We start from the raw sequence: 15,007 nt of genomic DNA on the forward strand, positions 1-15,007 counted from the left end.
TCATTTAATTTCTTATAAAATTAATGACAAGTTACAGACATTAAATATGCATACAACAAAGAGATGGAGAGGTCTTTCAAACAGGTATAGAATGACGATGTTTATAATGCTGTTGAACAAATACACACACTCCAGAATGAGATTTTCACTCTGCAGCGGAGTGTGCGCTGATATGAAACCTCCTGGCAGATTAAAACTGTGTGCCGGACCGAGACTCGAAATCGGGACCCTTGCCTTTCGCGGGCAATTGCTCTGCCAACTGAGCTACCCAAGCACGACTCACGCCCCGTCCTCACAGCTTTACTTCTGCCAGTACCTCTTCTCCTACCTTCCAAACTTAACAGAAGCTCTCCTGCGAACCAGAGCACTTGACCGCGAAACGCAAAGGTCCCGAGTTCGAGTCTCGGTCCGGCACACAGTTTTAATCTGCCAGGAAGTTTCAAATACACACACTGTTATAAATAACACACTGTTATAAATAACACAGGCCAATGATGGAAAAACGTTTTTGCTGAAAATACCTTATTCTTATGTTTTTTAGGGTGTAAAATCCAAATAGGATACTTAAAAAACTGTATCACCCACCATTTCTTCACATTTTACAGTTAAATTTATTAAATTAAGCAATTTTTTAAAGAATTTAACAGCTTTTATACAGTTAAAATAATTTTAAAAGTAGGTGTAATGAACGTAGATGACGTTGGTAGCACTGCTGAAAAACATTTGCTGGCAAAACAGGTCGATTCTGTTTTTGTGTTAACAGATGGTGTTTTGTTTACTGTCAACCTAACCTCATTTTCCCATTTCCTGTGCATGTGCTCAGTACAACGCCTAATCGTGGTTGTAAAAAGTCTGCTGGCAGTTTTTGTTATATTTGTGGTGAATTTGTGATTAAAAACGCCAAAGAAACATTACAAACTTTGTGAAAAGGGTTTGTCTATCATACTATGGATCTAAACTTGGTGATCAAGATAAATCTTTGGCGCCGCGTAAGGTATGTTATGTGTGTGTAGAAGATCTGAGAAAATGGTCCAAAAAGGAGAAACAAACCTTTAGATTTGCTGTTTCTATGATATGAAGGGAGCCAAGAAATCATTCCAATGATTTCTACTTTTGCAGTGTTGATATTACTGGTCATAATTCGAAAAACAAGAAGGTAATAAGCTGCCCTAATCTTCCGTCCGCCAACAGACCAGTAGGGCATGGTGTAGATTTGCCAGTTCCTGAACCACCAGATGATTTAAATTCTATTCCAACAAAAGTATTTTCTGACGCACAATCTGATTTAGATGAACCAGATGATAATGAATTCCATTGTAGTACAGAAAGTAACGATTTGGTTAGGAATCTGGGCTTAACGAAAGAAAAAGCCGAATTTCTTGGCTGTAGATTAAAAGAAAAGAACTTATTGGCAGTTGGAAGCAGCATATACATGTATAGGTAGAAAGAGCAGTAATTTTCCAGGTTCTTTCAACAAGAAGGTGATCTGGTGTACTGCTCAGACATTCCCAGTCTGATGAATGAGTCTGGTATTGAATACAAAAAGGAAGACTGGAGGCTGTTTATTGATTCATCCAAAACTAGTTTAAAGACTATTTTATTACACAATGGTAACATGTACGCATCTATTCCTGTTGGACATTCTGTACATATGAAAGAAAGCTATGAAAACCTATAAATAGTGCTAAATAAAATAGGCTATTCTGCTCATGGCTGGATGATATGTGGCGATCTAAAAGTAACACGCATGCTCCTTGGTCAACAAGGTGTCTTTACCAAATTTCCATGTTTCTTGCGTGAATGGGACAATAGGGCTAGGGATCAACACTGATGCAGAAAGAACTGGCCTGTGAGGGAGTCTTTAAAACCTGGTGAGAAGAACATTCTACGCAAAAACCTAGTAGATCCAAAAAGCGTACTCCTACCACCTCTAAAGTTAGGCCTAATGAAACAGTTTGTAAAGGCTTTGCCTAAAGAGGGACCATGTTTTAAGTACCTCTGCCAGAAGTTTCCACACCTTTCAGAAGCTAAACGAAAAGAAGGCGTCCTTGTCGGACCTGACATTAGAAAACTGATGTCTGATGTTAACTTTCAATCCATAATGACCCTAAATGAGAAAGAAGCATGGGTATCATTCAAGCAAGTCGTTACAAAGTCCTTAGGACATGAAAAAGACACAGAATATGTTTCTATTATAGCTACAATGTTAAAGAAGTTTAAAACTTAATGATGTTTAATGAGCCTGAAAGATCACTTTTTGAACAGTCATATTGATTACTTCCCGAACAATATGGGACACGTTAGTGAAGAGCAAGGAGAGCGTTTCCACCAGAACATTAAAGTGATGGAAAACGCTACCAAGCGGAACACCAACATGATAGGGAACTACTGTTCGTCACTTCACCGAGAAGTTCAGCAAGCGACTCATCGTAGAAAAAGGTTCCTGAGAAGCTTGAATGAAAAAAGAGAAAGAAAATACAAATCAATTCTAGCTGACAAGTGAAACCTCTATTAACACATATCATCGTTTTAAGTAGCTTACTGTAAATACACACGATGCTTCTGTTGTAACAAAGCGTTTCATTAATTTCCCCGTTTACCGTATAGCATAGGATTTTTTATAGTATGTTGTAATAAAAAGCATATTGCTAGAAAACTATGAGTGCAAAAAAACTACGGCTAGATTTGGATTCAGCTCATAAAAATCTATAAAGATCAGCTATCAAGGAAAAAAAAAGTTTTTAAAAAAAATTTTTCGTTGGCCTATGTAATTTAAGGAATATTTTTACAGTAGTGGCAACGCAAAAGTTCTCCATCTGTATACTAAAGATTATCGCAAGCATGGATGATTTATACAGTTGTCCACTATCATGCTGTTATTTAATAAGAATTTAGTTAATATAATGTTTGTATGATGTTCACTTGAATTGCGTGGTGATGCTGCCCCTTGATAAATAAAATTTTCCTAGGATATCGCAATTCAGTTTTCTAGTGTGTAATATTACAGTAAAACCAATAAAACTGCCATATGTTTAAGATGTATATACTTTAAAATATATGTAACTTTAAACCTGGTGGTCAAGTTGACAGTTGTCACCTTGAGTTAGGCGGTGGGTCATGTGACCTAGCTTTTAAATGGGTGGGCAGAAAAGAGTTCTGTGCATTTCGTCTTCCTTGCTTGGTTGTTTACGTCGGTTTTGGTACGACTGTGCGACCAGAGAGCTGTCTCAGATGGACTATCAATGAATGAACATTTCTGCCATGGTGTATTAATGTACAGATACTTTTACATGCTAGTCGATCATTAATATTTGCTGCTATTTAACTGATGTAACGCACGCCTTCATGTCTTAATAACGCTCCCCTTGTTGCGTACAGTCAAACAATGTTTTTATATTTGTGTTTTTTTATCAACTATCTATAAGAAGCTACCACTTGCAATAGATTTCTATTCAATTTGAATAAACGCAAGGTTTATGTTCACTCTCTGACTGCGAGCCACATTACTTTTCTACGAGATCATATCCTGAATGTTTTTTATTACTATTAACAATTATTTATTAATTGATCTGTATATTCACTAATGTGTCTTTGCTAAATTAAGGTACCTCATGATTGATCCTTGTCTGTAAGGGCTTCAAGCAAAATTACTTTATCGAACACCTCTTGCATGGATGAGCCACATTCGGTTGTTACGTAGCAATCAGTTAATGGTGACAAGGGTAAGTTCTCTTCTTTCATTTTTTGCCAACCCCCATTAACGCTGCAATATGTCCTGTAGTTGCCTTGTTTCACCACAGTTGTAACCGGCGCGTACATGGTGGTGATGCAACTGCTTTAGTTGTTCGAAGCAGTGTCTTCCCAGACTGCAGTCTGGGAAGATGAGCTTCACTTTTGACACACTGGATGTCTAGCGTCATTTTTCTACTTTCTCTTCTGAAGTGCTGCCGCTGATCTGGACCTAACATCCAAGGGTGCTATGCGTGGTGGAGTTGGCCGTAGGCATCCTGCTATAAAGGTGCTGGCCTCATTGAGAACAGTAACAATCCGCCTGGTGTGTGTGGAGCTCTACCATATTCGTGCTGCGTATTCTCCTGTGGAGAAACACAGAGCAACTATGTCACTTTACGACAAGACTCTATGCAATAAAAAACAAGTATCTGAGCTTATATTTGGGTTTAGTGCCCAAAAATCTATGGTATTAAGCCATTAACTAACAAAAAGTAATGCAAAAATTACATTTTTGTTAGTTTGTATAATCAAAGATCCAACAGCCACCGACGCAAAGCTGTTGGTAGCAGTCCAAGCCTGCGAGTGTGACCTTAACGATGCATATTATTCAGATTATCGTGTCATATCATTTTGAAATTTTACGTATTGTTAACAAATGACGAACGTCTAAATATGTCAAAATAAACTGTCTGTACGGGATGTAAGGTTGCAGACGGTCTCTTGAGGAACGGAGGATAGGATCCCTAATCCAGAGACGTCATTCAGCGACGCTAAGTAGAGTCGAAAAAGGTAAGGCTAATACCTGCCACTAGGCCATTCTTTCAGAAGAAAATCCTGACGGACCGCATACGGAACTTGTCGCACGTGGCTTGGAAACATTTAGGATCTCATATAGCGTCATACACGTCGGCACCTGTCAGAACAGTTCCCCTTACTGTCTGTCAACATAAAAAAATCTCGTTTTCTGCTGAAGACTCGGCCTAGTGGAAGCATTAGGCCCATAATTTCGACGCTCCGTAGCATCCTCGGATGGCATTACCGGACACGGGTAGGTCTCTTTCATTCGTTCCTTCAGACAAATTCCAGGACTACTGGACATTTAAAATGAGGTACATCAAATTTTCGAATTACAGAGTGGTCCATGTATTTCGAGGATATTTAGTCAAAGTGTGTATTACGTGCGTTTTTCGATATTATTTTGTTATCCCTGACACCCTACATAAGGCTTTCAATCCGAGACGCTAACATGAGATACTCATAAAATTCTCTGTATCGCACTGAACTTGATGCATCGCACTGAACTTGATGCAGGAAACATAACTTTTTTCCTCTGTAGCTATAATGACGAGTAATGCTGTGTTCGCAGTCGTGAACATGCCGGCTTGTGCATTCGAAACAGTGTTTCATTGTGTTAATATGCTGTTAATGAAAGATGGCATTCGTGTGCCGTCCAACACAAAAACAAACGTTGTTTTCTAAATAAACGCAGATAAGATAAACAGATCCGTAATTACAGCTGAGACCAGAGAGCACAATAAGGATGGGAGGCAGGCCGGCAAACAGCGCAGAGTAAACAGTGACACCTCGACGGCGTCACGGCCGCCTGTTTGTGGGTTCCAGGCGCACCGGCCACCGCAGCCAAACGCCGTAAACGCAGGCAGCCCGCGCAGCGCCGTGCTGTCCTTTGCTGACGTGACAGCTCGACGCACAAACGCTCACAAACGTAATTAAATCTCCCTGAGCACCGCGTTTAACACAAAATGCGCGACGCGTGGCTGATTCTGTTTTGCGAGCTTGTCACACGCGGTGACCTCTGTCCTATGAGTAAAAGCACCGTTACTGCAGTGCTTTTGTTGCAACCGGCACTGAACTTTGTTCCACAAATTCTAAGTTTGTTGTGTTATGACGACACAAGCAGCCGAAACGTATTATTACTATTACTGCTGTATCATCATAATCGTATGTTAGCTAGTTCATGCCCACTTCTCTCAACGATTCGGATATTGCTGTCATGAGCGTTCTTACAACATTTCTTTTAACATTGCAGTCCTACGAACAGCCTTTGTACAATTAATGTTTAAAAACTTTCCAGCGTATTCAGCGCCTAGTACTCATATTTTCGGAGTATAGAAAGTAATATCACAAAAAATAAATTCAACATTCATTAAATGCAACAGTAATTTTCATTCATGTACACCTACCTCTTTTACTGTCTTCTTTTAACACCACGGTGCCTTTCGATCGGCTGAAAGTAATCACTTCTGTTTCCTGACTTAAAATAGTCTGAGATATTCCCATCACATGTTAACGATAGATTCTTAGTTTTCTACAGTTAATTTCTGGAAAGTGTGGAAGGAAAGTTTCGAATTCTGTAAGACTCGAAATAATGAGAAACTTGATTTCCAAATAACTCCTGGTTTGATTAACTATCCTACATCTATATCGACCTCCTGAAACACGAGAAATTGATGTTACTTTTTTTAAACACGCAGTTTGTGTTAGACAAGTATGGACTGATGACCTAGTAGTTTGGTACCTTTAACCATCCATCCATCCATCCATCCATCCATCCATCCATCAGACAAATATAAATTGGAATATATTGCTAAGAATTACTACTGAATTCGAAACTCAATGGCAATTTAGAAAACGTGACGTAGTTTGTCGACCGTGCTGATTCTTTGTTACACTAGCATATACGAACGAGCTTGAAACTTCAGATACATTGTGCACAAGGAGGGGGGAGAATAACACAATTTGTATTTTTTGTCTGTAATAATGACGTTCAACTGCGCAGCATTCAGATTAAACTAGAAGAGCATTACGCTTTCATGGCGTGTTCATTACCCCGACGCGCAGTGTAGGATTATACGAATGTTACAGAGAGGTGACTGACGTATTCTCAGGCTTCCTAAAGGACGGCGACTGTCAGAAGATGGCGTCGCTATCATTGACGCCTAGCAAACTTGAACGCTAACACGAATGAATAAGAAACAGAAAAATGGGGGAACAGTACATTTAAAAATTTAGTCTGTTATCCAAGGCACTCACATCAAATGATTCACAATTAGTGTGTCTAATTGCGTCTACATCACATCGTGACAACAGATAATGTGGGTAACGTTATAATGCTACCCATGACATTATATATGACTTCACCAGCGAGTGAAGAGTGAGATGAAAAATACCAATAGAAACATATTAATACATTGCAAATTTCTGTTTTTGTTTTTCTATATAAAAGTACGTTTTTTAATTAAAATCATAACAAAATCGTATTGTCAGAGCCTTTTGCACGGAAACAAAATCTGTAAATGTTTTACTGTAACACATATGATACGGCATTTCATTTCTTCTCGCGATTCCGTGCCATCTTTTCTTATGTGGTTGTAACAGAGTAAGCACACTTTTCTATGTACCTTGTCTTTAAATATAATACAAGAATTTTTTAAATGTGTACGTGGAATTTAGCTATAGTATCAAACATGATAAATCCCATCATAATAACCATAACTCTGTGTGAATATTTCATCTTTCTTTTCACAGGCTGTAAAGAAAGGATTGGCGACGAATCTTTCGAGAGTAGAACAACCGAACACCTTGGGTGTTCTTTCGCAACCTGTTCAGTATCGCTACGCAGAACCACTCTGAGATCGAGCTGCCGATAATTTCTTTCCATTCCATAAGTATGATTTTTAGGTCAGAACCATGTTACATTGATCGGTCAATTATCTTCGAACAATGACGTTGGCAATCGTTTCAGTGGCTTGATGTATCGTGCCTCACGATATTAATAAAAGGTAAACTCATAATTCCGTGAATAAATGATTTACATCACTAATTTCATTTGTCTATGTTTTTTACTCAGGTCTGCCGTCCTTGAATGTTTCACTCGGCCGTCAAGGCACTGCATAATAATGAGAATTTTCGTTTTGGGTGACGTACTGGAAAAAGTTTTCGTAACAGTGATACCCCAGATGCTTCTCTTCTTCTATAAATTGCAGAGGGAAACGTCTTATTTGGCACAATGGATCTTCAAAAGCCATATTATATTCTTTTACTCACCAGGCGTCCGCGAAGTTACACGCCAACTGCAAGCGTAACTCGCCTGAATCATTTTAAACAAAGCGGACAAACTGCTCGATATGATCCCTCACAGGATATGGAACATACCAGTTCTAATGACGGTGCATCCGCATTTCTGGTTACGATGCAAGAAGCAATTTTATTCATACCCTGTAACATCGCTGACACTGTGCAGTTGTCTACCACCGGGCCACTGTACTGCAGCACCAACACTTAACAGCCACATGACCCTCCGCACTACCAAAGGCACTTCTTGTTCCACTGGAATTAATGAACCGCCTCGTCTATGAGGTATCGTGGAAGGTCTCCAATCCCTTAGAGAGTACGTAACGAATTATGTCAGAAACAACGTGTCGTATACTGGCGCTGTTATCCGACATTTCTCCTCTCTGCGACCGCCTCCCGCAGTTTGTATCCTTTGTTTACAGCCACCCTGAATAAAACAGAGGAAGTTAATATCCGAGATACTGACTTTAGCATCGAAAAGGCACCTCAGTCTTCTTACGTCTTTATAGCCATGCAAGAATGCCTGTATCGTAGGGAGGTCCACTAACACGAGTAAGAAAAGGTTCGTATCTCGACGAAGTATTCGTAGGTCGGCTGACGGCCACAGGTTACTGTATTCTACCACCGCTCCTCCCATGGTTTGCAGCAACATCGAGGTTGTATCTTCGGATACAGTGTCCTGCTTGACACAGTCAACTCGTTTAAATATCTGGGCGTGACGCTGCAAAGCGATCTTAGATGAAACGAGCATGTGAGAACTGTCCTAGGGAAGGCGAATGGTCGACTTCGGTTTATTTGGAGAATTTTAGGAATTGCATAGGAGATCGTGTACAAGACGCTGGTGCGACCTATTTCTGAGTATTCCTCGAGTGTTTGGGATCCGTACCAGGTCGGGGTGAAGGAGGACATCGAATCAATTCTGAGGCGGGCTGCTGGATTTGATACCGGTAGGCTCGAACAACACGTGTTACGGCGATGCTTCAGTAACTCAAATGGGAATCGCTGGAGGGAAGGCGCTGTTCTTTTCGAGGAACACTACAGAGAAAATTTGGAGAACCGGTATTTTTTATCCTGACTGCCGAACGAGTCTACTGCCGCCAACATACATGCGCTTGAGGCCCACGAAGGTACCAGAAATTAGGGCTCATACGGAGGCATATAGACAGTCGCTTTTCCGTCGCTCTATTTGTGAGAGGAACAGGAAAGGAGTTGACTAGTAGAGGTAGAGGGTACACTCCGACAAGCCCCTTACCAAGCAACTAAAATCACTCAACAGAGAAAAGTCCACTGGACCGGACGGGATACCAATTCGATTCTACACAGAGTACGCGAAAGAACTTGCCCCCTCTAACAGCCGTGTACCGCAAGTCTCTAAAGGAACGGAAGGTTCTAAATGATTGGGAAAGAGCACAGGTAGTCCCAGTCTTCAAGAAGGGCCGTCGAGCAGATGCGCAAAACTATAGACCTATATTTATGACGTCGATCTTTTGTAGAATTTTAGAACATGTTTTTTGCTCGCGTATCATGTCGTTTCTTGAAACCCAGAATCTACTCTGTATGTATCAACATGGATTCCGGAAATAGCGATCGTGAGAGACCCAACTCGCTTTACTTGTTCATGAGACCCAGAAAATATTAGATACAGGTTCCCAGGTAGATGTCATTTTCCTTGACTTCCGGAAGGCGTTCGATACAGTTCCGCACTGTCGCGTGATACACAAAGTAAGAGCCTAAGGAATATCAGACCAGCTGTGTGGCTGGATTGAAGAGTTTTTAGCAAACAGAACACAGCATGTTGTTCTCAATGGAGAGACGTCTACAGACGTTAAAGTAACCTCTGTCGTGCCACAGGCGAGTGTTATGGCACCAGTGCTTTTCACAATATATATATATATATATATATATGACCTAGTAGATAGTGTCGGAAGTTCCATGCGGCTTTTCTCGGATAATGCTGTAGTATACAGAGAAGTTGCAGCATTAGAAAATTGCACCGAAATGCAGGAAGATCTGCAGCGGATAGGCACTTGGTGCAGGGAGTGGCAACTGACCCTTAAGATAGACAAATGTAATGTATTGCGAATACATAGAAAGAAGGATCCTTTACTGTATGACTATATGATAGCGGAACAAACACTGGTAGCAGTTACTTCTGTAAAATATCTGGGAGTATGGGTGCGGAAGTCCCCCCCATGAACCATGGACCTTGCCGCTGGTGGGGAGGCTTGCGTGCCTCAGCGATACAGATGGCCGTACCGTAGGTGCAACCACAACGGAGGGGTATCTGTTGAGAGGCCAGACAAACATGTGGTTCCTGAAGAGGGGCAGCAGCCTTTTCAGTAGTTGCAGGGGCAACAGTCTGGATGATTGACTGATCTGGCCTTGTAACAATAACCAAAACGGCCTTGCTGTGCTGGTACTGCGAACGGCTGAAAGCAAGGGGAAACTACAGCCGTAATTTTTCCCGAGGACATGCAGCTCTACTGTATGATTAAATGATGATGGCGTCCTCTTGGGTAAAATATTCCGGAGGTAAAATAGTCCCCCATTCGGATCTCCGGGCGGGGACTACTCAGGAGGACGTCGTTATCAGGAGAAAGAAAACTGGCGCTCTACGGATCGGAGCGTGGAATGTCAGATCCCTTAATCGGGCAGGTAGGTTAGAAAATTTAAAAAGGGAAATGGATAGGTTAAAGTTAGATATAGTGGGAATTAGTGAAGTTCGGTGGCAGGAGGAACAAGACTTTTGGTCAGGTGATTACAGGGTTATAAATACAAAATCAAATAGGGGTAATGCAGGAGTAGGTTTAATAATGAATAAAAAAATAGGAGTGCGGGTTAGCTACTACAAACAGCATAGTGAACGCATTATTGTGGCCAAGATAGACACAAAGCCCATGCCTACTACAGTAGTACAAGTTTATATGCCAACTACCTCTGCAGATGATGAAGAAATAGATGAAATGTATGACGAGATAAAAGAAATTATTCAGGTAGTGAAAGGAGACGAAAATTTAATAGTCATGGGTGACTGGAATTCGTCAGTAGGAAAAGGGAGAGAAGGAAACATAGTAGGTGAATATGGATTGGGGGGAAGGAATGAAAGAGGAAGCCGCCTTGTAGAATTTTGCACAGAGCATAACTTAATCATAGCCAACACTTGGTTCAAGAATCATAAAAGAAGGTTGTATACCTGGAAGAATCCTGGAGATACTAGTAGGTATCAGATAGATTATATAATGGTAAGACAGAGATTTAGGAACCAGGTTTTAAATTGTAAGACATTTCCTGGGGCAGATGTGGATTCTGACCACAATCTATTGGTTATGAACTGCAGATTGAAACTGAAGAAACTGCAAAAAGGTGGGAACTTAAGGAGATGGGACCTGGATAAACTGAAAGAACCAGAGGTTGTAGAGAGTTTCAGGGAGAGCATAAGGGAACAATTGACAGGAATGGGGGAAAGAAATACAGTAGAAGAAGAATGGGTAGCTTTGAGGGATGAAGTAGTGAAGGCAGCAGAGGATCAAGTAGGTAAAAAGACGAGGGCTAGTAGAAATCCTTGGGTAACAGAAGAAATATTGAATTTAATTGATGAAAGGAGAAAATATAAAAATGCAGTAAATGAAGCAGGCAAAAAGGAATACAAACGTCTCAAAAATGAGATCAGCAGAAAGTGCAAAATGGCTAAGCAGGGATGGCTAGAGGACAAATGTAAGGATGTAGAGGCTTGTCTCACTAGGGGTAAGATAGATACTGCCTACAGGAAAATTAAAGAGACCTTTGGAGAGAAGAGAACCACTTGTATTAATATCAAGAGCTCAGATGGCAACCCAATTCTAAGCAAAGAAGGGAAGGCAGAAAGGTGGAAGGAGTATATAGAGGGTTTATACAAGGGCGATGTACTTGAGGACAATATTATGGAAATGGAAGAGGATGTAGATGAAGACGAAATGGGAGATAAGATACTGCGTGAAGAGTTTGACAGAGCACTGAAAGACCTGAGTCGAAACAAGGCCCCGGGAGTAGACAACATTCCATTTGAACTACTGATGGCCTCGGGAGAGCCAGTCATGACAAAACTCTACCATCTAGTGAGCACGATGTATGAGACAGGCGAAATATCCTCAGACTTTAAGAAGAATATAATAATTCCAATCCCAAAGAAAGCAGGTGTTGACAGATGTGAAAATTACCAAACTATCAGTTTAATAAGTCACAGCTGCAAAATACTAACGCGAATTCTTTACAGACGAATGGAAAAACTGGTAGAAGCCGACCTCGGGGAAGATCAGTTTGGATTCCGTAGAAATGTTGGAACACGTGAGGCAATACTGACCTTACGACTTATCTTAGAAGAAAGATTAAGAAAAGGCAAACCTACGTTTCTAGCATTTGTAGACTTAGAGAAAGCTTTTGACAATGTTAACTGGAATACTCTCTTTCAAATTCTGAAGGTGGCAGGGGTAAAATACAGGGAGCGAAAGGCTATTTACAGTTTGTACAGAAACCAGGTGGCAGTCATAAGAGTCGAGGGGCATGAAAGGGAAGCAGTGGTTGGGAAAGGAGTAAGACAGGGTTGTAGCCTCTCCCCGATGTTATTCAATCTGTATATTGAGCAAGCAGTAAAGGAAACAAAAGAAAAATTCGGAGTAGGTATTAAAATTCATGGAGAAGAAGTAAAAACTTTGAGGTTCGCCGATGACATTGTAATTCTGTCAGAGACAGCAAAGGACTTGGAAGAGCAGTTGAACGGAATGGACAGTGTCTTGAAAGGAGGATATAAGATGAACATCAACAAAAGCAAAACGAGGATAATGGAATGTAGTCAAATTAAGTCGGGTGATGCTGAGGGAATTAGATTAGGAAATGAGACACTTAAAGTAGTAAAGGAGTTTTGCTATTTAGGGGGTAAAATAACCGATGATGGTCGAAGTAGAGAGGATATAAAATGTAGACTGGCAATGGCAAGGAAAGCGTTTCTCAAGAAGAGGAATTTGTTAACATCGAGTATAGATTTAAGTGTCAGGAAGTCGTTTCTGAAAGTATTTGTATGGAGTGTAGCCATGTATGGAAGTGAAACATGGACGATAACTAGTTTGGACAAGAAGAGAATAGAAGCTTTTGAAATGTGGTGCTACAGAAGAATGCTGAAGATAAGGTGGGTAGATCACGTAACTAATGAGGAGGTATTGAATAGGATTGGGGAGAAGAGACGTTTGTGGCACAACTTGACTAGAAGAAGGGATCGGTTGGTAGGACATGTTTTGAGGCATCAAGGGATCACAAATTTAGCATTGGAGGGCAGTGTGGAGGGTAAAAATCGTAGAGGGAGACCAAGAGATGAATACACTAAGCAGATTCAGAAGGATGTAGGTTGCAGTAGATACTGGGAGATGAAGAAGCTTGCACAGGATAGAGTAGCATGGAGAGCTGCATCAAACCAGTCTCAGGACTGAAGACCACAACAACAACATGGGTGCGGAACGATTTGAAGTGGAATGATCATATAAAATTAATTATTGGTAAGGCGGGTGCCAGGTTGAGATTCATAGGGAGAGTCCTCAGAAAATGTAGTCAACAAAGGAGGTGGCTAACAAAACGCTCGTTCGGCCTATACTTGAGTATTGCTCATCAGTGTGGGATCCGTACCAGGTCAGGTTGACAGAGAAGAAAATGAAGATCCAAAGAAGAGCGGCGCGTTTCGTCACAGGGTTATTTGGTAAGCGTGATAGCGTTACGGAGATGTTCAGCAAACTCAAGTGGCAGACTCTGCAAGAGAGGCGCTCAGCATCGCAGTGTAGCTTGCTGTCCATGCTTCGAGAGGGTGCGTTTCCGGATGAAGTATCGAATATATTGCTTCCCCCTACTTATGCCTCCCAAGGAGATCACGAATGTAAAATTAGAGAGATTCGAGCGCGCACGGAGGCTTTCCGGCAGTCGTTCTTCCCGCGAACCATACGCGACTGGAACAGGAAAGGGAGATAATGACAGTGGCACGTAAAGTGCCCTCCGCCACAAACCGTTGGGTGGCGTGCGGAGTATAAATGTAGATGTGTTGCGGAGTATCTATACAGGGTGAGTCACCTAACGTTACCGCTGGATATATTTCGTAAACCACATCAAATACTGACGAACCGATTCCACGGACCGAACGTGAGGAGAGGGGCTAGTGTAATTGGTTAATACAAACCATACAAAAATGCACGGAAGTATGTTTTTTACCACAAACCTACGTTTTTTTAAATGGAACCACGTTAGTTTTGTTAGCACATCTGAACATATAAACGAATACGTAATCAGTGCCGTTTGTTGCACTGTAAAATGTTAATTACATCCAGAGATATTGTATAACCTAAAGTTGACGCTTGAAACCTCCGACGTTCAGTTGCGTGTTGTAACGAACACGGGCCACGGTCGGCGAGCAGCATCTGCAGTGACTTGTTTACGATGACGACCGTGTTTGGGAGTGTGGCTGTAGTGCACTGTTGTGGTTTGGTCTAGCTGTCGCAGTGTCCGCATGTAGCGCTTGCTGCAATTGTTATTCTGCATTCGTCTCCGCACGCAGACCAACTGTAGTACACCGTGTTACCAGACGTCTGTGATAGTGTAGTGTTGTAGGAACTGGGAACATGGTGTATTCGAACTCTGAAAAGGCGGAGATGATACTCATCTACGGCGAGTGTCGACGAAATGCAGCTGAAGCCTGCAGGGTGTATGCAGAACGGTACCCGGACAGAGAGCATCCAACGTGCCGCACATTGCAAAACATCTGCCGCCAACTGTATGCAACAGGTATGGTCGTAGCACGCAAACGGGTCCGTAATATGCCCGTCACAGGAGAAGCGGGTGCAGTTGATGTGTTAGCTGCTGTTGCCATGAGCCCACACATGAGTACACGGGACATTGCGAGAGCCGGTGGACTGAGTCAAAGTAGTGTCATGCGCATACTGCATACTGCATCGTCACCGCTTTCACCCGTTTCATGTGTCGCCACATCAGCAATTACATGGTGATGACTTTAATCGTCGAGTGCAATTCTGTCAATGGGCATTAACAGAGAATGCGTTGCACTTCTACCTGTTTACCGATGAAGCGGGTTTCACAAACCACGGGGCAGTGAATCTACGGAACATGCATTACTGGTCCGTGGACAATCCTCGCTGGCTCAGACAGGTAGAGC

The sequence above is a fragment of the Schistocerca cancellata genome, chromosome 5, assembly GCF_023864275.1.
Source record: "Schistocerca cancellata isolate TAMUIC-IGC-003103 chromosome 5, iqSchCanc2.1, whole genome shotgun sequence".
Taxonomy (NCBI): domain Eukaryota; kingdom Metazoa; phylum Arthropoda; class Insecta; order Orthoptera; family Acrididae; genus Schistocerca; species Schistocerca cancellata.